This window comes from Panulirus ornatus, chromosome 15 (genome assembly GCF_036320965.1).
Source record: "Panulirus ornatus isolate Po-2019 chromosome 15, ASM3632096v1, whole genome shotgun sequence".
NCBI lineage: Eukaryota > Metazoa > Arthropoda > Malacostraca > Decapoda > Palinuridae > Panulirus > Panulirus ornatus.
Window position 1 is genome coordinate 46,537,947 of NC_092238.1, and position 27,729 is coordinate 46,565,675.

Genomic DNA, 27,729 nt, shown 5'->3' on the forward strand with positions numbered 1-27,729 from the left:
GTTCGGCTTTGCTTGCCACTACATTACAGGGCTAGTCTCCATATCACTACATCACAGAGGGTAGGCTGTGTTTTAAAGTCACTGTATCACAGAACCTAGGCTGCTCTTCCTGCCATTACATCAAAGAAGTTAGGTTAGGCAAACTGCTCTCCCTACAATACACAACACAATGAATGGCTGAAAAAGGCCCACGCAAAATGTGTCTCACTTCTGTCGCCATTTCTGAACATTGTACCATGCTAATGACTCTCATGCTCGCTCACTCTACCCTTTCACCTCATTCTCGATTTCCCCTCTACTCTTCCTTTATTCATTTTTCTTACATATAGTTTCTTAGTCAACCTTTCCTGCATCAATCTTTTCCACATGTCCATTACCGTCTCGGAAACTCCATCCTTTATCATTTTTGTAACCATCCCTTTCTCTTCACCGTTTCTCATTCTGACGCGATCATTTCTCACTTTGTGCATCCTCATGCTTCACATCCTAGTCTTGAGATATCCATCTCCATTGTTTGCTCTCTCACTATCATTCTGGTGATCTAGTATACCCGAATTTTGCTTCCGCGCGGCAGACTAAGTTCCCTTACAAATTTTGCAACATCTTCAGTCACGTTCTTATCCCTCTAAGCGCCAGCCATCTCACCGTCTCTTCGATGTACATCAACTGACTGTTATATTTCTCTCTTGTGTCTCCCCTAATGATGTGATTATTACACGAAAGTGCACTAGGGAACTTTTCCTGTTTCATTTTCCCCATGGACTCATAGGAATATCTTGATCACGCGCAAAATTGTGATCCTTTCCAATATATATATATATATATATATATATATATATATATATATATATATATATATATATATATATATATATATATATATATATATATATATATATATATATATATATATATCCCTGGGGATAGGGGAGAAAGAATACTTCCCACGTATTCCCTGCGTGTCGTACAAGGCGACTAAAAGGGGAGGGAGCGGGGGGGCTGGAAATCCTCCCCTCTCACTTTTTTTTTTAATTTTCCAAAAGAGGGAACAGAGAAGGGGCCCAGGTGAGGATATTCCCTCAAGGGCCCAGTCCTCTGTTCTCAACGCTACCTCGCTAATGCGGGAAATGGCGAATAGTATGAAAGAAAGAAAAGATATATATATATATATATATATATATATATATATATATATATATATATATATATATATATATATATATATATATATATATATATATATATACATATATATATATATATATATATATATATATATATATATATATTTATATATATATATATATATATATATATATATATGTATATATATATATATATATATATATATATATATATATATATATATATATATATATATATATATATATATATATAATCTTTCTTGCATTCGTGTTAGCCATTTCTCGAATTAGCGAGATAGCGTTAAGAACAAAGGACTGAGCCTTAGAGGGGATATCCTTACTTGGCCCATTCTCTGTTCCTTCTTTTGTAAAATTAGAAATGAGAGGGGAGGATTTCCAGGCCCCTCGCTTCCTCCCCTTTTAGTCCCCTTCTACGACACGCAAGGAATACGTGGTAAGTATTCTTTCGCCCCTAATTCCGGGGATAGGATATATATATATATATATATATATATATATATATATATATATATATATATATATATATATATATATATATATATATATATATATATATATATCTTATTTATTTATTTATTTTGCTTTGTCGATGTCTCCCGCATTAGCGAGGGTAGCGCAAGGAAACAGACGAAAGAATGGCCCAACCCGCCCACATACACATGTATATACATACACGTCCAAACACGCAAATATACATACCTATACGTCTCAATGTACACATATATACACACACACACAGACATATACATATATACACATGTACATAATTCATACTGTCTGCCTTTATTTGTTCCCATCGCCACCTCGCCACACATGGAATAACAACCCCCTCCCCCCTCATGTGTGCGAGGTAGCGCTAGGAAAAGACACCAAAGGCCCCATTCGTTCACACTCAGTCTCTAGCTGTCATGTAATAATGCACCGAAACCACAGCTCCCTTTCCACATCCAGGCCCCACACAACTTTCGATGGTTTACCCCAGACGCTTCACATGCCCTGGTTCAATCCATTGACAGCACGTCGACCCCGGTATACCACATCGTTCCAATTCACTCTATTCCTTGCACGTCTTTCACCCTCCTGCATGTTCAGGCTCCGATCACTCAAAATCTTTTTCACTCCATCTTTCCACCTCCAATTTGGTCTCCCACTTCTCCTCGTTCCCTCCACCTCTGACCCATGTATCCTTTTGGTCAATCTCTCCTCACTCATTCTCTCCATGTGACCAAACCATTTCAAAACACCCTCTTCTGCTCTCTCAACCACACTCTTTTTATTTCTACGCATCTCTCTTACCCTTACATTACTTACTCGATCAAACCACCTCACACCGCATATTGTCCTCAAACATCTCATTTCCAGCACATCCACCCTCCTGCGCAAAACTCTATCCATAGCCCACGCCTCGCAACCATACAACATTGTTGGGACCACTATTCCTTCAAACATACACATTTTTGCTTTCCGAGATAATGTTCTCGACTTCCAAACATTCTTAAAGGCTCCCAGAATTTTCGCCCCCTCCCCCACCCTATGATTCACTTCCGCTTCCATGGTTCCATCCGCTGCCAGATCCACTCCCAGATATCTAAAACACTTTACTTCTTCCAGTTTTTCTCCATTCAAACTTACCTCCCAAATGACTTGACCCTCAACCCTACTGTACTGACTCATTTCCCAAGCTCTCTCATCCACAACAGACTGCATACTTGCCCCTCTTTCCACAACTCTTGCATTCACCTCCCTAACAACCCCATCCATAAACAAATTAAACAACCATGGAGACATCACACACCACTGCCGCAAACCTACATTAACTGAGAACCAATTCCTCTCCTCCTACACGTACACATGCCTTACATCCTCGATAAAAACTTTTCACTGCTTGTAACAACTTGCCTCCCACACCATATACTCTTAAAACCTTCCACAGAGCATCTCTATCAACTCTATCATATGCCTTCTCCAGATCCATAAATGCTACATACAAATCCATTTGCTTTTCTAAGTATTTCTCACATACATTCTTCAAAGCAAACACCTGACCCACACATCCTCTACCACTTCTGAAACCACACTGCTCTTCCCCAATCTGATGCTCTGTACACGCCTTCACCCTCTCAATCAATACCCTCCCATATAATTTACCAGGAATACTCAACAAACTTATACCTCTGTAATTTGAGCACTCACTCTTATCCCTTTTGCCTTTGTACAATGGCACTATGCAAGCATTCCGCCAATCGTCAGGCACCTCACCATGAATCATACATATATTAAATAACCTTACCAACCAGTCAACAATACAGTCACCCCCTTTTTTAATGAATTCCACTGCAATACCATCCAAACCTGCTGCTTTGCCGGCTTTCATCTTCCGTAAAGCTTTTACTACCTCTTCTCTATTTACCAAATCATTTTCCCTAACCCTCTCACTTTGCACACCACCTCGACGAAGACACCCTATATCTGCCACTCTATCATCAAACACATTCAACAAACCTTCAAAATAATCACTCCATCTCCTTCTCACATCAACACTACTTGTTATCAACCACCCCCCCCATTAGCCCCCTTCACTGAAGTTCCCATTTGCTCCCTTGTCTTACGCATTTTATTTACCTCCTTCCAAAACATCTTTTTATTCTCCCTGAAATTTAATGATACCCTCTCACCCCAACTCTCATTTGCCCTCTTTTTCACCTCTTGCACCTTTCTCTTGACCTCCTGCCTCTTTCTTTTATACCTCTCCCACTGATTTGCATTTTTTCCCAAGTGCACTTTCGTGTAATAATCACATCATCAAAGGACACCAGAGAGAAATATAAGTCAGTTGATATGCATCGAACACACGAAGCTAGGACGCCATTTGGTAAACATGTCATTGTCCAAAACATACAACATACAACATATAACTGACTGTTATATTTCTCTTTTGTGTCTCCCCTGATGATGTGTGTATTACACGAAAGTGCACTTGGGAACTTTTCGTGTTTCATTTTCCCCGTGGACTCATAGGAATATCTTGATTACGTGCAAAATTGTGATCCTTTCCAATATATATATATATATATATATATATATATATATATATATATATATATATATATATATATATATATATATATATATATATATATATAAATATATATATATATTTTTATATTTTTTTATTATACTTTGTCGCTGTCTCCCGCGTTTGCGAGGTAGCGCAAGGAAACAGACGAAAGAAATGGCCCAACCCCCCCCCCATACACATGTATATACATACGTCCACACACGCAAATATACATACCTACACAGCTTTCCATGGTTTACCCCAGACGCTTCACATGCCTTGATTCAATCCACTGACAGCACGTCAATCCCGGTATACCACATCGCTCCAATTCACTCTATTCCTTGCCCTCCTTTCACCGTCCTGCATGTTCAGGCCCCGATCACACAAAATCTTTTTCACTCCATCTTTCCACCTCCAATTTGGTCTCCCTCTTCTCCTCGTTCCCTCCACCTCCGACACATATATCCTCTTGGTCAATCTTTCCTCACTCATTCTCTCCATGTGCCCAAACCACTTCAAAACACCCTCTTCTGCTCTCTCAACCACGCTCTTTTTATTTCCACACATTTCTCTTACCCTTACGTTACTCACCCGATCAAACCACCTCACACCACACATTGTCCTCATACATCTCATTTCCAGCACATCCATCCTCCTGCGCACAACTCTATCCATAGCCCACGCCTCGCAACCATACAACATTGTTGGAACCACTATTCCTTCAAACATACCCATTTTTGCTTTCCGAGATAATGTTCTCGACTTCCACACATTCTTCAAGGCCCCCAGAATTTTCGCCCCCTCCCCCACCCTATGATCCACTTCCGCTTCCATGGTTCCATCCGCTGCCAGATCCACTCCCAGATATCTAAAACACTTCACTTCCTCCAGTTTTTCTCCATTCAAACTCACCTCCCAATTGACTTGACCCTCAACCCTACTGTACCTAATAACCTTGCTCTTATTCACATTTACTCTTAACTTTCTTCTTCCACACACTTTACCAAACTCAGTCACCAGCTTCTGCAGTTTCTCACATGAATCAGCCACCAGCGCTGTATCATCAGCGAACAACAACTGACTCACTTCCCAAGCTCTCTCATCCCCAACAGGCTTCATACTTGCCCCTCTTTCCAAAACTCTTGCATTTACCTCCCTAACAACCCCATCCATAAACAAATTAAACAACCATGGAGGCATCACACACCACTGCCGCAAACCTACGTTCACTGAGAACCAATCACTTTCCTCTCTTCCTACACGTACAAATGCCTTACATCCTCGATAAAAACTTTTCACTGCTTCTAACAACTTTCCTCCCACACCATATATTCTTAATACCTTCCACAGAGCATCTCTGTCAACTCTATCATATGCCTTCTCCAGATCCATAAATGCTACATACAAATCCATTTGCTTTTCTAAGTATTTCTCACATACATTCTTCAAAGAAAACACCTGATCCACACATCCTCTACCACCTCTGAAACCACACTGCTCTTCCCCAATCTGATGCTCTGTGCATGCCTTCACCCTCTCAATCAATACCCTCCCATATAATTTACCAGGAATACTCAACAAACTTATACCTCTGTAATTTGAGCACTCACTCTTATCCCCTTTGCCTTTGTACAATGGCACTATGCACGCATTCCGCCAATCCTCAGGCACCTCACCATGAGTCATACATACATTAGATAACCTTACCAACCAGTCAACAATACAGTCACCCCCTTTTTTAATAAATTCCACTGCAATACCATCCAAACCTGCTGCCTTGCCGGCTTTCATCTTCCGCAAAGCTTTCACTACCTCTTCTCTGTTTACCAAATCATTTTCCCTAACCCTCTCACTTTGCACACCACCTCGACCAAAACACCCTATATCTGCCACTCTATCATCAAACACATTCAACAAACCTTCAAAATACTCACTCCATCTCCTTTTCACATCACCACTACTTGTTATCACCTCCCCATTTGCGCCCTTCACTGAAGTTCCCATTTGCTCCCTTGTGTTACGCACTTTATTTACCTCCTTCCAGAACATCTTTTTATTCTCCCTAAAATTTAATGATACTCTCTCACCCCAACTCTCATTTGCCCTTTTTTCACCTCTTGCACCTTCTCTTGACCTCCTGTCTCTTTCTTTTATACATCTCCCACTCAATTGCATTTTTTTCCCTGCAAAAATCGTCCAAATGCCTCTCTCTTCTGTTTCACTAATACTCTTACTTCTTCATCCCACCACTCACTATATATATATATATATATATATATATATATATATATATATATATATATATATATATCCCTGGTTTATGGGAGAAAGAATACTTCCCATGCATTCCTCACGTTTCGTAGAAAGCGACTAAAGGGGACGGGAGAAGGGGGGCTAGAAACCCTCCCCTCCTTGTCTTTCAACTTTCTAAACGTGGAAACGGAAGAAGGAGTCACGCGAGGAGTGCTCATCCTCCTCGAAGGCTCAGACTGGGGCGTCTAAATGTGTGTGGATGTAACCAAAACCAGAAAAAGGAGAGACAGGTAGTATGTTTGAAGAAAGGAACCTGGACGTTTTAGCTCTGAGTGAAAGGTAGCTCAAGGGTAAAGCGTAAGAGTGGTTTGGGAATGTCTTGTAAGTAAAGTCATAGGTTAGTGAGAGGAAAAGAGTAAGGGAAGGAGTAGCGCTACTCCTGAAACAGGAGTGGTGGGAGTATGTGATAGAGTGTAAGAAAGTAAACCCTAGATTCATATGGGTAAATCTGAAAGTGGATGGAAAGAGATGGTTGATTATTGATGCATATGCACCAGGGCATGATAAGAAAGATCATGAGAGACAACTGCTTTTGGAGCATCTGAGCAAGTGTGTTAGTAGTTTTGATGCACGAGACCGGGATATAGTGATGGATGATTTGAATGCAAAAGTGAGTAATGTGGCAGTTGAGGGAATAATAGGTGTACATGGGGTGTTCAGTGTTGTAAATGGAAATGGTGAAGAGCGTGTAGATTTAAGTGCTGAAAAAGGACTAGTGATTGGGAATACCTGGTTTAAAAAGAGAGATATACGTAAGTAGACGTATATAAGTAGGAGAGACGGGCAGAGAGCGTTATTGGATTACGTGTTAATTGATAGGCGCGCGAAAGAGAGACTTTTGGATGTTAATGTGCTGAGAGGTGCAACTGGAGGGATGTCTGATCATTATCTTGTGGAGGCGAAGGTGAAGAATTGAAGAGTTTTTCAGAAAAGAAGAGAGAATGTTGGGATGAAGGGAGTGTGAGGAAGTACCAGGACAGACTAAGTACAGAATGGAAAAAGGTAAGAACAAAGGACATAAGGGGAGTGGGGGAGGAATGGGATGTATTTAGGGAAGCAGTGATGGCTTGCGCAAAAGATGCTTGTGGCATGACAAGCTTGAGAGTTGGGCAGATTAGGAAGGGTAGTGAGTGGTGGGATGAAGAAGTAAGAAAATTAGTGAATGAGAAGAGAGAGGCATTTGGACGACTTTGGCAAGGAAATAATGTTAGTGACTGAGAGATGTATAAAAGAAAGAGGCAGGAGGTCAAGAGATAGGTGCAAGACGTGAAAAAGAGGGCAAATGAGAGTTGGGGTGAGAGAGTATCATTAAATTTTAGGGAGCATAAAGAAATGTTTTGGAAAGAGGTAAATAAAGTGCGTAAGACAAGGGAACAAATGGGGCCATCAGTGAAGGTGGTTAATGGGGAGGTGATAACAAGTAGTGGTGACGTGAGATGATGTGAGTATTTGGAAGGTTTGTTGAATGTGTTTGATGATAGAGTGGCAGATATAGGGTGTTTTGGTCGGGGTGGTGTGCAAAGTGAAAGGGTTAGGGAGAATGTTTTGGTAAACAGGGAAGAGGTACTAAAAGCTTTGCGGAAGATGAAAGCCGGCAAAGCAGTGGGTTTTGATGGTACTGCAGTGGAATTTACTTAAAAAGTGGGTGACTGTATTGTTGACTGGTTGATGAGGATATTTAATGTATGTATGACTTATGGTGAGGTGCCTAAGGATTGGTGGAATGCTTGCATAGTACCATTGTACAAAGGCAAAGGGGATAAGAGTGAGTGCTGAAATTACAGAGGTATAAGTTTGTTGAGTATTCCTGAGAAAATATATGGAAGGGTATATATTGACAGGGTGAAGGCATGTACAGACCATCAGACTGGGGAAGAGCAGTGTTGTTTCAGAAGTGGTAGAGGATGTGTGGATCAGGTGTTTGCATTGAAAAATGTATGTGAGAAATCCTTAGAAAAGCAAATGGATTTGTATGTAACATTTTTGGATCTGGAGAAGGCATATGCTAGAGCTGATAAAGATGCTCTGTGGAAAGTATTAAGAATATATGGTGTGGGAGGTAAGTTGTTAAATGCAGTGAAAAGTTTTTATCGAGGACGTAAGGCATCTGTACGTGTAGGAGGAGAGGGAAGTAATTGGTTCTCAGTGAATGTAGGTTTGCGGCAGGGGTGTGTGATGTCTCCATAGTTGTTTAATTTGTTTATAGATGGGGTTGTTACGGAGGTGAATGCAAGAGTTTTGGAAAGAAGGCAAGTATGCAGTCTGTTGTGGATAAGAAATTTGGGAAATGAGTCTGTTGTTGTTCACTAATGATACAGCGCTGGTGGCTGATTCATGTGAGAAACTGCAGAATTTGGTGACTGAGTTTGGTAAAGTGTGTGAAAGAAGGAAGCTGAGAGTAAATGTAAATAAGAGCAAGATTATTAGGTACAGCACGGTTGAGGAACAAGTCAATTGGGAGGTAAGTTTGAATGGAGAAAAACTGTAGGAAGTGAAATGCTTTAGATATCTGGGAGTGGATTTGGCAACGGATGGAACCATTGAAGCGGAAGTGAATCATAGAGTGGGGGAGGGGGCGAAAGTTCTGTGAGCGTTGAAAAAAATGTTTGGACGTCGAGAACGTTATCTTGGAAAGCAAAAATGGATATGTTTGAAGGAATAGTGGTTTCACCAATGTTATATGGTCGCGAGACGTTGTGCGGAGGAGGGTGGATGTGCTGGAAATGAGATGTTTGAGGGCAATATGTGGTGTGAGGTGGTTTGATCGAGTAAGTAATGAAAGGGTAAGAGAAATATGTGGTAATAAAAAGAGATTGGTTGAGAGAGCAGAAGAGGGTGTTTTGAGATGGTTTGGTCAGATGGAGAGAATTAGTGAGGAAAGATTGACCAAGAGGATACATGTGTCAGAGGTGGAGGGAACGAGGAGAAGTGGGAGACCAAATTGGAGGTGGAAAGATGGAGTGAAAAAGATTTTGAGTGATCGAGGCCTGAACATGCAGGAGGGTGGAATGCGTTCATGGAATAGAGTGAATTGGAACTATGTGGTATACCGGGGTCGACGTGCTGTCAATGGATTGAACCAGAGCATCTGAAGCGTCTTTGGGTAAACTATGGAAAGTTTTATTGGCCCTGGCTGTGGAATGGGGGCTGTGGTTTCAGTGCATTATACATGACAGCTAGAGATTGAGTTTGAACGAATGTGGCCTTCGTTGTCTTTTCCTAGCGCTACTTCGCGCACATGCGGGGGGAGGGGGTTTACATTTCATATGTGGCGGGGTGGCGACCGGAAGGAATAAGGATAGACAGTATGAATTATGTACATGTGTATTTATGTATATGTCTGTGTGTGTATATATATGTGTATACGTTGAGATGTATATGTTTGTATATGTGTGTGTGTGTGTGCACGTGTATGTATATACATATACAGAAGCTGGTGACTGAGTTTGGTAAAGTGTGTGGACGAAGAAAGTTAAGAGTAAATATGAATAAGAGCAAGGTTATTAGGTACAGTAGGGTTGAGGGTCAAGTCAATTGGGAGGTAAGTTTGAATGGAGAAAAACTGGAGGAAGTAAAGTGTTTTAGATATCTGGGAGTGGATCTGGCAGCGGATGGAACCATGGAAGCGGAAGTGGATCATAGGGTGGGGGAGGGGGCGAAAATTCTGGGAGCCTTGAAGAATGTGTGGAAGTCGAGAACATTATCTCGGAAAGCAAAAATGAGTATGTTGAAGGAATAGTGGTTCCAACAATGTTGTATGGTTGCGAGGCGTGGGCTATGGATAGAGTTGTGCGCAGGAGGATGGATGTGCTCGAAATGAGATGTTTGAGGACAATGTGTGGTGTGAGGTGGTTTGATCGAGTAAGTAACGTAAGGGTAAGAGAGATGTGTGGAAATAAAAAGAGCGTGGTTGAGAGAGCAGAAGAGGGGGTTTTGAAATGGTTTGGGCACATCGAGAGAATGAGTGAGAAAGATTGACCAAGAGGATATATGTGTCGGAGGTGGAGGGAACGAGGAGAAGTGGGAGACCAAATTGGAGGTGGAAAGATGGAGTGAAAAAGATTTTGTGTGATCGTGGCCTGAGCATGCAGGAGGGTGAAAGGAGGGCAAGTAATAGAGTGAATTGGATCGATGTGGTATACAGGGGTTGACGTGCTGTCAGTGGATTGAATCGGGGCATGTGAAGCGTCTGGGGTAAACCATGGAAAGCTGTGTAGGTATGTATATTTGCGTGTGTGGACGTATGTATATACATGTGTATGGGGGTGGGTTGGGCCATTTCTTTCGTTTGTTTCGTTGTGCTACTTCGCAAACGCGGGAGACAGCGACAAAGCAGAAAAAAAAAAAAAATATATGTATATATATATATATATATATATATATATATATATATATATATATATATATATATATATATATATATATATATATATATATATATATATATATATATATATATATGTAAGGCATGTGTACGTGTAGGAAGAGAGGAAAGTAACTGGTTCTCAGTGAATGTAGGTTTGCGGCAGGGGTGTGTGATGTCTCCATGGTTGTTTAATTTGTTTATGGATGGGGTTGTTAGGGAGGTAAATGCAAGAGTTTTGGGAAGAGGGGCAAGTATGAAGTCTGTTGTGGATGAGAGAGCTTGGGAAGTGAGTCAGTTGTTGTTCGCTGATGATACAGCGCTGGTGGCAGATTCATGTGAGAAACTGCAGAAGCTGGTGACTGAGTTTGGTAAAGTGTGTGAAAGAAGAAAGTTAAGAGTAAATGTGAATAAGAACAAGGATATTAGGTACAGTAGGGTTGAGGGTCAAGTCAATTGGGAGGTAAGTTTGAATGGAGAAAAACTGGAGGAAGTAAAGTGTTTTAGATACCTGGGAGTGGATCTGGCAGCGGATGGAACCATGGAAGCGGAAGTGAATCATAGGGTGGGTGAGGGGTCGAAAATCCTGGTAGCCTTGAAGAATGTTTGGAAGTCGAGAACATTATCTCGGAAAGCCAAAATGGGTATGTTTGAAGGAACATGCAGGAGGGTGAAAGGCGGGCAAGGAATAGAGTGAATTGGATCGATGTGGTATACCGGGTTCGACATGCTGTCGGTGGATTGAATCAAGGCATGTGAAGGTTCTGGGGTAAACCATGGAAAGTTGTGTGTGGCCTGGAGGTGGAAAGGGAGCTGTGGTTTCGGACATTATTGCATGACAGCTAGAGACTGAGTTTGAACGAATGGGGCCTTTGTTGTCTTTTCCTAGCGCTACCTCGCACAAATGAGGGGGAAGGGGGATGGTATTCCATGTGTGGCAAGGTGGCGATGGAAATGAATGAAGGAAGACAGTGTGAATTGTGTGCATGGGTATATATGTATGTGTCTGTGTGTGTGTGTATATATGTGTACATTGAGATGTATAGGTATGTATATTTGCGTGTGTGGACGTGTATGTATATGCATGTGTATGGGGGTGGGTTGGGCCATTTCTTTGAGTCTGCTTCCTTGCGCTACCTCGCAAACTCGGGAGACAGCGACAAAGGAAAATAGATAAATAAATAAATATATATATATATATATATATATATATATATATATATATATATATATATATATATATATCTTTTCTTTTAAACTATTCGCCATTTCCCGCGTTAGCAAGGTAGCGTTAAGAACAGAGGCCTGGGCCTTTTTTGGAATATCCTCACCTGGCCCCCTCTGTTCCTTCTTTTGGAAAATTAAAATATATATATATATATATATATATATATATATATATATATATATATATATATATATATATATATATATTGGTAAGGATCACAATTTTGCGCGTGATCAAGATATTCCTATGAGTCCACGGGGAAAATGAAACACGAAAAGTTCCCAAGTGCACTTTCGTGTAATAATCACATCATCAGGGGAGATACAAGAGAGGAATATAACAATCAGTTGATATACATCGAAGAGACGAAGCTAGGACGCCATTTGGTAAACATGTGATTGTCCAAAACATACAACGAGCGTTCATAAACTTATCATTTTACAAATCTTATCAACAATAAAGTTACCTAACTTGTACAGACCATCACTAATATTAAGATTATAATTATTTGTGTATTTAATAATAGAAGATTCAATGATATTTCTCTCGGTAATAGAGTTAGAGTTAACAACTGAGATGGCGTTACTCCAGTCAATACAATGATCATAGTTTTTAACATGATTAAACAAGGCGTTTGATTCTTGTCCCGTTCTTATACTATATTTATGTTGCTTAAGTCTAACAGAAAGATCCTTACCAGTCTGACCAACATAAAATTTATCACAGTTTCCACAAGGAACTTTATAGATGCAACCAAGAGAATTTTCTGGTGAATTCCTGATTTAGATAATCTTTATAGTATTATTGTTGTTAAAGGCAACATTTACATTAAAGGATTTAAGCAATATGGGAAGCAAAGTGAGATTATTATTAAAAGGAAGAACTAAAAGATTCTTGGTGTCAATGGGAGGTTTGGGATCAACTCTATAAAATGATTTCTTTGCTAAGTTAAGGGATTTATCAATGAAAGATCTAGGGTACTTTAACTTAGATCCAATAGAATATATCCCTTGCGATAGGGGAGAAAGAATACTTCCCACGTATTCCCTGCGTGTCTTAGAAGGCGACTAAATGGGAAGGGAGCGGGGGGCTGGAAATCCTACCCTTTCGTTTTTAATTTTCCAAAAGAAGGAACCTCGGTGCCTCGCTAATGCGGGAAATGGCGAATAGTATGAATAGTATGAATTGTGTACATGTGTATGTATGTGTGTCTGTGTGTGTATATATATATATGTACACGTTGAGATGTATAGGTGTGTATATGTGCGTGTGTGGACGTGTGTGTGTATGCATGTGTCTGTGGGTGGGTTGGGCCATTCTTTCATCTGTTTCCTTGCACTATCTCGCTGGTGCGGGAGACGGCGGCGAAGTATAATAAATAGATATAGATATATATTCTCCCAGGAGATGGGGAGAAAGAATACCTCCCACATATTCCCTGCGTGTTGTAGATGGCGACTAAAAGGGGAGGGAGCGGGAGGCTGGAAATCCTCCCCTCTCGTTTTATGATTTTCCAAAAGAGGAACAAAGAAGGGGGCTAGTGAGGATATTCCCTCAAAGGCTCAGTCCTCTGTCCTTAACGCTACCTCGCTAATGCGGGAAATGGCGAATAGTATGAAAAAAAACAACATATATATATATATATATATATATATATATATATATATATATATATATATATATATATATATATATATATATACAAAGCGAGAGAGAGAGAGAGAGAGAGAGAGAGAGAGAGAGAGAGAGAGAGAGAGAGAGAGAGTGTAATTCATTTCATTATACTGAACTATGTCTTCATATATATGGAGTGACTCGGATGCATATAGTCTTTTAATTCACTCTCATGTGTCTTAGATCATTCCAATTCAAAACATATCACCATATCACCACATTTCATAGACTTTCTCTCTTTCTTTTAAGTATTCCCGCCATACTTTAAGTGCCCTGCCTTTAAAACGATTCCTTCACTATCACAAGCTCTCACCTTCACTCCTTCACAACACATTGTCAAGTTTACTTCAACCAGTTTAAGTGATAAGAAGATGTCTTTCATATGTAGCTTGAAAACGTTCCACTTCCATCGATAGTTTCCCCGTCTGTATATCCCCGTTAGACCCTACCTGTCTCGAGATTCATTAAAGCTCCTACAATAAGAACTCTGCACAACAACGAGAAAATTACACACACTCGCACCACACCCCAGCCTCACTTGAGAGCCACTCACTCATCCCTCCTTCCTCTCACTTGACACTTGCTTTCCTTCTGTGGAAACCCTTCATCGTTTCCAGCAGCTCCTCCCCCACTTTATGGACTTTTTATACCTCTCACATCCATTTGCAGTCGGCATTGCTATATTCATTTTCCAAGTTTATGAACGCAGTATATAACTCTTGTTTTTTCAAATACTTTTGAACTATTGGATCAAGTTTGATTCACAACCATGTTTCTTTGTTAATTAATCTTCTTCCTTATCAAATGCAGTCTTTACTGTTCTCTCAAATGATCATTTTCCCAGTTCACACCATAGCTTGCCTCCTGTTAAGAGAAAATGACAAGTCAGCTGTCATGTTCATACCAATACTTAGCAAACACAGAAAATCACATAAAAACATGGTACACAGGCTGCATCTCTCCAGTCCTCTCATAGCCATGGTTAAAACTTTAAGCTTTCTTACACATTGCGTTGAAAATTTGTCCACTCCACCGCCCCACTTCCATTAACATCTCTCCTGTTGCTTGGCTTACTTTAGACACCGTATCATTATATCTAATATATTTGTACTTTCTAAGGGCAACCACAGTTGAAACCGTCCTCATAGACTATTTCCCTCCAGAATTAATGTAGTCTATCAGCTTTGTTTTTTCTGAAGCTCATTATAATGCTTCCATACACATTCGTCCAAATATATATAATGATTTATAATCCTCATCTTTCATCCTTTTCCTCACTTTGCAAATCTATATGAACTTTTTAAAATTGCTCTAGAACTTTCACTAAACTCCCATCTTTCCTTTGTCCTTATCATTTATTTATCATCAAACATAACCAATAATGCTCGACTCATCGTTATTCTGTGTCTGTCTCTTCGTTACCCTCTAATATTATCACTGATGCCATTGCTGTGTGTCATCATACGCGTATTTTGTCTTTCTTCTAATACCTGTACTTTTTTCCCACTCCACCATGTCATTCGCTTGCTTCTCATTCTAGTCTCCTTGTGACTATAAATGAGTTTTTTGGCTGCCCTCATATCACATTCACTTTTTCCCTATACCTCATCCAGTAATCAATATCACATGTAAAGGAAGTGAAGTATACAAGTTTAAAGTTAGCGCTCTTTATGAAAATTGATGATCTCTTATTCTTTTAATTCTTCTATTTCTTCAACAATGTTCTCTTCAATTCTAATCTATTAACCCAAAGACAATGCACTAGTTCTTGAGTGATCTGACGGTCCACCAAAGAAGTGATGCATAACTCAGGTTCACTACTTTCTATATTCCATTTCGTCTGAACGATAATTCAATCAGAGGGATCGAAACCTCACGACATTATCATATCTGTCTCTGAGTATGACATTCAATGCCTCAGTATATACCTTAGTAGAGAAATGAGATCTTATATCTTGTGCATATCCAACCGGTTCTTTTCAGGTCCATTTTCCCTCCATTATACACAACCCGACCATAATGTTACCCTTTCCGACTCATAAACTCACATCACTCATCCCTAATGTCATATCATCGTCAGCCTCTCACTTATCACACTTCATCCAAAACTAATCCAAAAAGTTCCTTTTGATTCCTTCCTAAAATGGTTCACTGATACACATGCTAGACATATCTAGGACAACTATTATTCATCACTGACACAAACCATAACCATATGATATATAAAAAAGGAACAGAGGAGGGGGCCAAGTGAGGATATTCCCTCAAAGGCTCAGTCCTCTATTCTTAACACTACCTCGCTAACGCGGGAGATGGCTAATAGAATATATATATATATATATATATATATATATATATATATATATATATATATATATATATATATATATATATATATATATATATATATATATATATATATATATATATATATATATGTATATATACATATATATATATATATATATATATATATATATATATATATATATATATATATATATATATATATATATATATATATATATTTATACTTACTCGCTGTCTCCCGCGTGAGCGAGGTAGCGTAAGGAAACAGACGAAAGAATGGCCCAACCCACCGACATACACATGTATATATACGCACATATACGCACCTATTCATTTCAACGTATACATACATATACATACACAGACATAGACATATATATATATATACACCTGCACACATCCACAGTTGATTCCTTCATCCATTTTCGTCGCCACTCCGCCACGTATGAAATGGCACCCCTCTACCCTCCGCGTGCGCGCGAGGTAGCGCTAAAAAAAGACAACAAAGGCCACATTCGTTCACACTCAGTCTCTAAATGTCATGTGTAATGCACCGAAATCACAGCTTCCTTTCCACATCCAGGCCCCACAAAAGTCTCCATGGTTTATCCCAGACGCTTCACATGCCCTACTTTAATCCATTGACAGCTCGTCGACCCCGGTATACCACATCGTTCCAATTCACTCTCCTCCATGCATGCCTTTCAACATCTTGTATATTCGGGTCCCGATCGCTGAAAATCTTTTTGAGCTATCCTTCCACCTCCAATTTGTTCTCCCACATCTCCTCGTTCCCTCTACCTTTGACACATATATCCTCTTTGTCAGTCTTTCCTCACTCATTCTCTTCATGTGACCAAATCATTTTAATATACCCTCTTCTGCTCTCTCAACTACACTCTTTTGTTACCACACATTTCTCTTACCGTTTCATTACTTACTCGATTAAACTATTTCACACCACATATGGTCCTCAAGCATTTTATTTCCAGCGTATCCACCCTCCTCCGCACAACTCGATCTATAGCCCACGCCTCGCAACCGTATAACATTGTTGGAATCTTCTTTCCTCCAAACATTCCCATTTTGCTCTCCGAGATAACGTTCTCGCCTTCCACACATTCTTTAACGCTCCCAGAACCTTAGCCCCCTCTCCTATCTCTGATTCACTTCCGCTTCCATGGTTCTATCTGCTGCTAAATCCACTACCAGATATCTAAAACACTTCACTTCCTCCAGTTTTTCCCCATTCAAACTTACCTCTCAATTCATTCTTGGGGATAGGGTAGAAAGAATATTTCCCACACATTCCCCGAATGTCGTAGAAGGCGAATAAAGGGGACGGGAACGGGGGCTAGAAACCCTCCCCTCCTTGTGCTTCAGCTTTCTAAAAGGGGAAACAGAATTCCTTAAATTGATGATTTGAATGTAAAGATGAGTAATGTGGCAGTTGAGGGAATGATTGGTGTACATGGGGTGTTCAGTGTTATAAATGGAAATGGTGAAGAGCTTGAAGATTTGTGTGCTGAAAAAGGTTTGTTGATTGGGAATACCTGGTTTAAAAAGTGAGATATACATAAGTATACATATGTAAGTGGGATAGATGGCCAGAGAGCGGTAATCGATTACGTGTTAATTGATAAGCGCGTGAAAGAGAGACTTTTGGACGTTAATGTACTGAGAGGTGCAACTGGAGGGATGTCTGATCATTATCTTGTAGAGGCGAAGGTGAAGTTTTGTAAAGGTTTTCAGAAAAGAAGAGAAAATGTTTGGGTGAAGAGAGTAGTGAGAGTAAGTGAGCTTGGGAAGGAGACTTGTGTGAGGAAGTACCTGGAGATACTGAGTGCAGAATGGAAAAAGGTGAGAGCAAAGGACATAAGGGGAGTGGGGAAGGAACGGAACGTATTTAGGAAAGCAGTGATGGCTTGCGCAAAAGATGCTTGTGGCATGAGAAGCGTCGGAAGTGGGCGAATTTGAAAGGGTAGTGAGTGGTGGGATGAAGAAGTAAGATTATTAGCGAAAGAGAGGAGACAGACATTTGGACGATATTTGCAGGTTTTCAGAAAAGAAGAGAGCATGCTGGGCTGAAGAGAGTGGTGAGAGTAAGGGAGCTTGAAAAGGAGACTTGTGTGAGGAAGTACCAGGAAAGATTGAGTGCAGAATGGCAAAATGTGAGAGCAAATGACGTAAGAGGAGTAGAGGAGAAATGAGATGTATTTAGGGAAAAATTGATGGCTTGCGCAAAAGAAGCTTGTGGCATGAGAAAGGTGGGAGATAGACCGATTAGAAAGGATAGCAAGTGGTAGAATGAAGAGGTAAGATTGTTAGTGAAAGAGAAGAGAGGCGTTAGCATGATTTTTGCAGGGAAGTAGTGCAAATGACTCGTAGATGTATAGAAGGTGCAATAGGTGAAAAAGAGACCAATGAGAGTTGGAGGAAGAAAGTATCATTAAATTTTGGGGAGAATAAAATGATTTTTTGAAAGGTAAATAATGTGTGTAAGACAAAAGAACAAATGGGAACATCTGTGAAGGAGGCTAATAGGGAGGTAATAAAAAGTAGTGGTGAAGTGAGAAGGAGATGGAATGAGTATTTTGAAAGTTTGTTGAATATATTTGATGATAGATTGGCAGATATAGGGTCTTTTGGTCGAGGTGGTGTGGGAAGTGAGAGAGTCAGGGAGAATGGTTTGGTAAAAAGAGAAGAGGTAGGGAAAGCATTGCGGAAGATGAAGGCCGGAAAGGCGGCAGGTTTGGATGGTATTGCAGTGGAATTTATTAAAGAAGAGGGTGACTGTGTTGTTGACTGATTGGTGAGGATATTCAAAGCATATATGGCTCATGGTGTAGTGCCTGTGTATTGGCGGAATGCGTGCATAGTGCCATTGTACAAAGGCAAAGGGGATAAAGGTGAATGTTCACATTACAGAGTTATAAGTTTGTTGAGTTTTCCTGGGATATTTTATTTGAGGGTCTTCATTGAGAGGGTAAAGGCATGTACACAGCATCAGATTGGGGAAGAGCAGTGTGGATTCAGAAGTGGTAAAAGATGTATGGATCAGGTGTTTGTTTTGAAGAATGCATGTGTGAAATACTTACGAAAACAGATGGATTTGTATGTAGCATTTATATATCTGGAGTACGCATATGATATGGTCGATGGAGACGCTTTGTGGAAGGTATTAAGAGTACCTGGTGTGGGAGGTAAGTTGCTAGAAGCAGTGAGAAGTTTTTACCAAGGACGTAGGGCATGTGTAAAAGAAGGAAGAGAGGAAGGTGATTTGTTCCCAGTGAATGTCGGTTTGCGGCAGGGGTGTTTGATATCTCCTCGGTTGTTTGATTTGCTTATGGATGGGGCTGTTAGGGAGGTAAATGCAAGAGTTTTGAAGAAAGGGGCAAGTATGCAATCTGTTGTGGATGAGAGGGCTTGGGGAGAGAGTTAGTTGTTGTTCGCTGATAATACAGTGCTGGTGTCTGATTCGGGTGAGAAACTGCGGAAGTTGGTGACTGAGTTTGGTAAAGTGTGTGAAAGAAGAAAGCTTAGAGTAAATGTGAATAAGAGTAAGGTTATTAGGTTCAGTAGGGTTGAGGATTAAGTATATTGGGAGGTAATTTTGTACGGAGAAAAATTGGAGGAAGTGAAGGATTTTAAATATATGGGAGTGGATTAAGCAGGGGATGGAACTAAGGAATCGGAAGTGAGTCACAAGATGTGGGAGAAGGCGAATGTTCTGGGAATGTTGAAGAATGTGTGGAGGGCGAAAACGTTATATCGGAGAGCAAAATTGGGCATGTTTGAAGGAATAGTTGTTCCAATAACGTTATATGTTTGCGAGGCATGGGCTATAGATGGGTTGTGCTGAGGAGGATGGATATGATGGATATGAAATGTTTGAGGACGAGATGTGATGTGAGGAGGATTGATCGAGTAAGTAATGAAAGAGTAAGAAATATGTGTGGTAATAAAAAGAGTGTGGTTGAGAAAGCAGGAGAGAGTGTATTGAAATGGTTTGGTCACATGGAGGGAATGAATGAGGAAAGATTGACAAAGAGGATATATGTGTCAAAGGTAGAGGGAACAAGGAGAAATGGGAGACCAAACTGGAGGTGGAAGGATAGAGTGAAAAAGATCGGTGCCTGAACATACAGGAGGGTGAAAGGCGTGCAAGGAATAGAGTGAATTGGAACGTTTATGTATACCGGGGTCGACGTGCTGTCAATGGATTGAACCAGGGTATGTTAAGCGTCTGGGATAAACCATGGAAAGTTTTGTGGGCCTGGACGTGGAAAGGGAGCTGTGGTGTCGGTGCATTACACATGACAGGTAGTGACTGAGTGTGAAAGAATGCGGCCTTTGTTGTCTTTTCCTAGCGCTACCTCGCGTGCGCGCTGCTGGATGGGGTCTGCCATTTAATGTGTGGCGGGCTGGCAACGAGAATGGATGAAGGCAGCAAGTATGAATATGTACATGTGTATATATCTCTATGTCTATATATGTATATGTATGTTTAAGATGAAATGTATAGTTATATATATGTGCGTTTGTGGGCGAATATGTGTATACATGTGTATTTGGGTGCCTTGGGCCATTCTATAATTTGTTTCCTTGCGCTACCTCGCTAATAGACGAAGGAATGGCATAACCCGTCACCATACACATGTATATACATACACTTCCACACACGCAAATATACATACCTATCCATATCAACGTATACATATATATACATACACAGACATATACATGTATACACATGTACATAATTCATACTTGCTGCCTTTATTCATTCATGTCGCCATCCCGCCACACATGACATGATAACCCCCTCCCCCCGCACATGCACGATGTAGCACTAGAAAAAGACAACAATGGCCACATTCGTTCACATTCAGTCTCTAGCTGTCATGTGTAATGCACCGAAACAACAGCTCCCTTTCCGTTTCCACATCCAGGCCCCGCAGAGCTTTCCATCGTTTACTCCACACGCTTATATATATATATATATATATATATATATATATATATATATATATATATATATATATATATATATATATATATCTATATGCCCTGGTTCAATCCACTGACAGCACGTTGACCCCGGTATACCACATCGTTCCAATTCACTCTAATTCTTGCACGCCTTTCACCATCCTGCATGTTCAGGCCCCGATCACTCAAAACCTTTTTTACTCCATCCTTCCAGCTCCAATATGGTCTTCCACTTCTCGTTCCCTCCACCTCTGACATATATATCCTCTTTGTCAATCTTTCCTCACTCTTTCTCTCCATGTGGCCCAACTATTTCAAAACACATGTCTCTTACCCTTTCATTCCTTCCTCGATCAAACCACCTCACACCAGATATTGTCATGAACATCTCATTTCCAGCAAATCCACCCTCCTTCGCACAACTCTATCTATAGCCCACGCCTCGCAACCATACAACATTCTTGGAACCACTATTCCTTCAAACACACCCAATTTTGCTTTTCGAGATAATGTTCTCTCCTTCCAATACATTTTTCAACGCTCCTAGTACCCTCGCCCTTTTTCCACCCTGTGACTCACTTCCGCTTCCATGGTTCCATCCGCTGTCAAAACCACTCCCAGATATCTAAAACACTTCACTTTTTCCAGTTATTCTCTTTTCAAACTTACGTCTCAGTTGACTTGTCCCTCAACCCTCCCGTATCTAATAACCTTGTTCTTATTCACACTTACTCTCGGCTTTCTTCTTTCACACACTTTACCAAACTCAGTCACCAGTTTCAAAAGTTTCTCACCCGAATCAGCCACTAGCACTGTATCATCAGCGAACAACAGATGATTCATTTCCCAAGCCCTCTCATCCACAAGAGACTGCATACTTGCCTCTCTCTCTCTCTCCAGAACTCTTGCGTTCACCTCCCTAACAACCCCATCCCTAAACTAATTAAACAACCATGGTGATATCAAGCACCACTGCCGCAAACCGACATTCATCCTCGATAAAAACTTTTCACTGCTTCTAGCAACTTGCCTCCCACTCCATATATTCTTAATACCTTCCACAGAGCATTTCTATCAACTCTATCATACGCCTTCTCCAGATCCATAATTACTTCATACAAATTCGTTTGTTTTTCTAAGTATTTCTCATAAGCATTCTTCAAAGCAAACACCTGATCCACACATCGTCTACCACTTCTAGAACCACACTGCTCTTTTCCAATCTGATCCTCTGTACATGCCTTCACCCTCTCAATCAATACCCTCTCATATAATTTCCCAGGAATACTTAACAAACTTATGCCTCTGTAGTTTGAACACTCAGCTTTATCCCCTGTACAATCGCACTATGCATGCAATCCGCCAATCCTCAGTCACTTCATCATGAGCCATACATACATTAAATATCCTTACCAACCAGTCAACAACACAGTCACCCCCTTTTTTAATAAATTCCACTGCAATACCATCCAAACCCGTCGCCTTGCTGGCTTATATCTTTCGCAAAACCTTCACTACTTCGCTGTTTACCAAATCATTTTTCCTGACCCTCTTACTTCACACACCACCTCGACCCAAACACCCTATATCTGCCCCTCTATCATCGAACATATTCAACAAACCTTCAAAATAATCACTCCAACTCCTTCTCACGCCACCACTACTTGTTATTACCTACCCATTAGCCCCCTTCACAGATGTTCCCATTTGATCTCTTCTCTTCCACACTATATTTACCTCCTTGCAAAACATCTTCTCAATCTCCATAAAATTTAATGATACTCTCTCCCCTACTCTCATTTGCCCTCTTTTTCATCTCTTGCACCTTTCTCTTGATCTCCTGCCTCTTTCTTTTATATATCTCTCAGTCATTTGCAGTATTTCCCTGCAAAAATCGTCTAAATGCCTCTCTCCTCTCTTTCACTAATAATCTTCTTCATCATACCACTCACTACCCTTTCTAATCTGCCTACCTCCCAAGCTCCTTATGCCACAAGCATCTTTTGCGCAAGCCATCAATGCTTCCCTAAATACACCCTATTCCTTCCGCACTCCCCTCACGTCCTTTGCTCTCACCTTTTTCCATACTGCACTCTGTCTCTCCTGGTACTTCCTCACAGAAGTCTCCTTCCCAAGCTCACTTGCTCTCACCACTCTCTTCACCCCAACATTCCCTCTTCTTTTCTGAAAACCTCTACAAATCTTCACCTTCGCCTCCACAAGATAATGATTAGACATCCCTACAGTTGCACCTGTCAGCACATTTACATCCAACAGTCTCTCTTTCACGCGCCCATCAATTAACACGTGATCCAATAACGCTCTCTGGACATCTCTCCTACTTACATCCATATATCTGCCACTCTGTCATCTAACATATCAAACAAACCCTCAAAATAATCACTCCATCTCCTCACGTCAGCAGTATTGTTATTACCTCCCCATTAGCCCCCTTCACCGATGTTCCCATTTCTTCTAATTGTCTTACGCGCTTTATTAACTTCCTTCCAAAACATCTTACTATCATCCCAAACATTTTATGATACTCTCTCACCCCAACTCTCGTCTAACATCTGTTTTACCTCTTGCACCCTTCTCTTGACCTCCGGCCTCCTTCTTTTTTTTATATATCCCAGTCATTTTCACTATTTCCCTTGAAAAATCGTCTAAATGTCTCTCTTCTCTTTCACTAATAATCCTACTTCCTTATCGCAACACTCACTACCCTTTCTAATCTGCCCACCTCCCACGCTTCTCATGCCACAAGCACCTTTTGCGCAAGCCATCACTTCTTTGTTAAATACATCTCATTCCTGCCCCACTCCCCTTGCGTCCTTTGCTCTCACCTTTTTTCATTCTGCACACAGTCTCTCCTGGTACTTCTACACACAAGTTTCCTTCCGAAGCTCACTTACTCTCACTTCTCGTTTCTCCCCAACTTTCTCTTTTCTTTTCTGAAAACCTCTAAAGATTTTCACCTTCGCCTCCACAAGATAATGATCAGACATCCTTCCATTTGCACCTGTCAGCACGCACATTAACATCCAGAAGTCTCTCTTTCACGCGCCTATCAATTAACACGTAATTTAATAACACTCTCTGGCCATCTCTCTTACTTACATACGCATACTTATGCACATCTTTCTTTTTGAGCCAGCTCTTTCCAATGACCAGTCATTTTTCAGCATACAAATGTACAAGTTTTTAACCATTTCCATTTACAACACGGAACAACCCATGTACACCAATTATTCCCTCAACTGCCACATTACTCACCTCTGCATTCAAATCTTCCATCACTGTAACCCGGTCTCGTGAATCAAATCAGCTAACACACTCACTCAGCTGCTTCCAAAACACTTGCCTCTCATGATGTTTCTTCTCATGCCCAGGTGCATAGGCACCAATAATCACCCGTCTCTCCTCATCCACCTTTAGTTTTACCCATATCAATCTAGAGTTTACTTTCTTACACTCTACCACTTTCTCCCACAACTCTTGTTTCAGGAGTAGTGCTACTCATTCCTTTGCTCTTTTCCTCTCACCAATCCCTTACTCCCAAAACATTCCAAAACCTCTCTTCCCCTTTACCTTTGAGCTTTGTGCCACTTAGAGCCAAAACATCCAGGTTCCTTTCCTCAAACATTCAAGCTATCTCTCCTTTTTTCTCATCTTCGGTACATCCACACACATTAGACACCGCAATCTGAGCCTTCGAGGAGGATGAGAACTCACTGCGTGACTTTCTCCTCTTAGAAAGTTAAAATACAAGGAAGGGAGGGTTTCTATCCCTCGTTCCCGTCCCCTTTAGTCGCTCTCTACGACACGTTGGGAATGCGTTGGAAGTATTCTTTCTCCTCTATCCCAGGGATATATATATGTCGTAGAAGGCGACTTAAAGGGGAGGGAGCGGGGGGCTGGAAATCCTCCCCACTCGTTTTTTTTTTTTTTTTAATTTTCCAAAATAAGGAACAGAGGAGGGGGCCAGGTGAGGATATTCCCTCAAAGGTCCAGTCCTCTGGTCTTAACGCTACCGTGCTAACGCGGGAAATGGCGAATAGTTTGAAATATATATATATATATATATATATATATATATATATATATATATATATATATATATATATATATATATATATATATATATATGAGAACTGCTATTGACGTTTGTGTAAATAAATTATACATTTCCTTTTTCCATAGCCAGAGGTTGAACCATTATGTGACATTCATCTTTTCATTCATTTCAAGCTAGAAGTTTCAGTTTTCTAAATCGTTTCTTACATTTTTCATATGTATATATATATGTATGTGTGTGTGTGTGTGTGTGTGTATATGTGCGTATGTATGTGTATGTGTGTGTATGTGTATATGTATATATATATGTATATTATCCCTGGGGATAGGGGTGAAAGAATACTTCCCACGTATTCCTCGCGTGTCGTAGAAAGCGACTAGAGGGGACGGGAGCGGGGGGCCAGAAATCCTCCCCTCCTTGTATTAACTTTCTAAAATGGGAAACAGAAGAAGGAGTCACGCGGGGAGTGCTCATCCTCCTCGAAGGCTCAGAGTGGGGTGTCTAAATGTGTGTGGATGTAACCAAGATGTGTAAAAAGGAGAGATAGGTAGTATGTTTGAGGAAAGGAACCTGGATGTTTTGGCTCTGAGTGAAACGAAGCTCAAGGGTAAAGGGGAAGAGTGGTTTGGGAATGTCTGGGGAGTAAAGTCAGGGGTTAGTGAGAGGACAAGAGCAAGGGAAGGAGTAGCAATACTCCTGAAACAGGAGTTGTGGGAGTATGTGATAGAATGTAAGAAAGTAAATTCTCGATTAATATGGGTAAAACTGAAAGTTGATGGATAGAGGTGGGTGATTATTGGTGCATATGCACCCGGGCATGAGAAGAAAGATCATGAGAGGCAAGTGTTTTGGGAGCAGCTGAATGAGTGTGTTAGTGGTTTTGATGCACGAGACCGGGTTATAGTGATGGGTGATTTGAATGCAAAGGTGAGTAATGTGGCAGTTGAGGGAATAATTGGTATACATGGGGTGTTCAGTGTTGTAAATGGAAATGGTGAAGAGCTTGTAGATTTATGTGCTGAAAAAGGACTGGTGATTGGGAATACCTGGTTTAAAAAGCGAGATATACATAAGTATACTTATGTAAGTAGGAGAGATGGCCAGAGAGCATTATTGGATTACGTGTTAATTGACAGGCGTGCGAAAGAGAGGCTTTTGGATGTTAATGTGCTGAGAGGTGCAACTGGAGGGATGTCTGATCATTATCTTGTGGAGGCTAAGGTGAAGATTTGTATGGGTTTTCGGAAAAGAAGAGTGAATGTTGGGGTGAAGAGGGTGGTGAGAGTAAGTGAGCTTGGGAAGGAGACCTGTGTGAGGAAGTACCAGGAGAGACTGAGTACAGAATGGAAAAAGGTGAGAGCAATGGAAGTAAGGGGAGTGGGGGAGGAATGGGATGTATTTAGGGAATCAGTGATGGATTGCGCAAAAGATGCTTGTGGCTTGAGAAGAGTGGGAGGTGGGTTGATTAGAAAGGGTAGTGAGTGGTGGGATGAAGAAGTAAGAGTATTAGTGAAAGAGAAGAGAGAGGCATTTGGACGATTTTTGCAGGGAAAAAATGCAATTGAGTGGGAGATGTATAAAAGAAAGAGACAGGAGGTCAAGAGGAAGGTGCAAGAGGTGAAAAAAAGGGCAAATGAGAGTTGAGGTGAGAGAGTATCATTAAATTTTAGGGAGAATAAAAAGATGTTCTGGAAGGAGGTAAATAAAGTGCGTAAGACAAGTGAGCAAATGGGAACTTCAGTGAAGGGCGCAAATGGGGAGGTGATAACAAGTAGTGGTGATGTGAGAAGGAGATGGAGTGAGTATTTTGAAGGTTTGTTGAATGTGTTTGATGATAGAGTGGCAGATATAGGGTGTTTTGGTCGAGGTGGTGTGCAAAGTGAGAGGGTTAGGGAAAATGATTTGGTAAACAGAGAAGAGGTAGTGAAAGCTTTGCGGAAGATGAAAGCCGGCAAGGCAGCAGGTTTGGATGGTATTGCAGTGGAATTTATTAAAAAAGGGGGTGACTGTATTGTTGACTGGTTGGTAAGGTTATTTAATGTATGTATGACTCATGGTGAGGTGCCTGAGGATTGGCGGAATGCGTGCACAGTGCCATTGTACAAAGGCAAAGGGGATAAGAGTGAGTGCTCAAATTACAGAGGTATAAGTTTGTTGAGTATTCCTGGTAAATTATATGGGAGGGTATTGATTGAGAGGGTGAAGGCATGTACAGAGCATCAGATTGGGGAAGAGCAGTGTGGTTTCAGAAGTGGTAGAGGATGTGTGGATCAGGTGTTTGCTTTGAAGAATGTATGTGAGAAATACTTAGAAAAGCAAATGGATTTGTATGTAGCATTTATGGATCTGGAGAAGGCATATGATAGAGTTGATAGAGATGCTCTGTGGAAGGTATTAAGAATATATGGTGTAGGAGGAAAGTTGTTAGAAGCAGTGAAAAGTTTTTATCGAGGATGTAAGGCATGTGTACGTGTAGGAAGAGAGGAAAGTGATTGGTTCTCAGTGAATGTAGGTTTGCGGCAGGGGTGTGTGATGTCTCCATGG

General features: G+C 40.7%; 1 protein-coding gene across 3 annotated transcripts in view; it reads left to right on the forward strand.

Annotated features, from left to right (window-relative positions):
• LOC139753870 (opioid-binding protein/cell adhesion molecule homolog) overlaps positions 1-27,729 on the forward strand; it is an 842,066-nt gene that overhangs the window by 808,790 nt on the left and 5,547 nt on the right. The window lies entirely within an intron of this gene.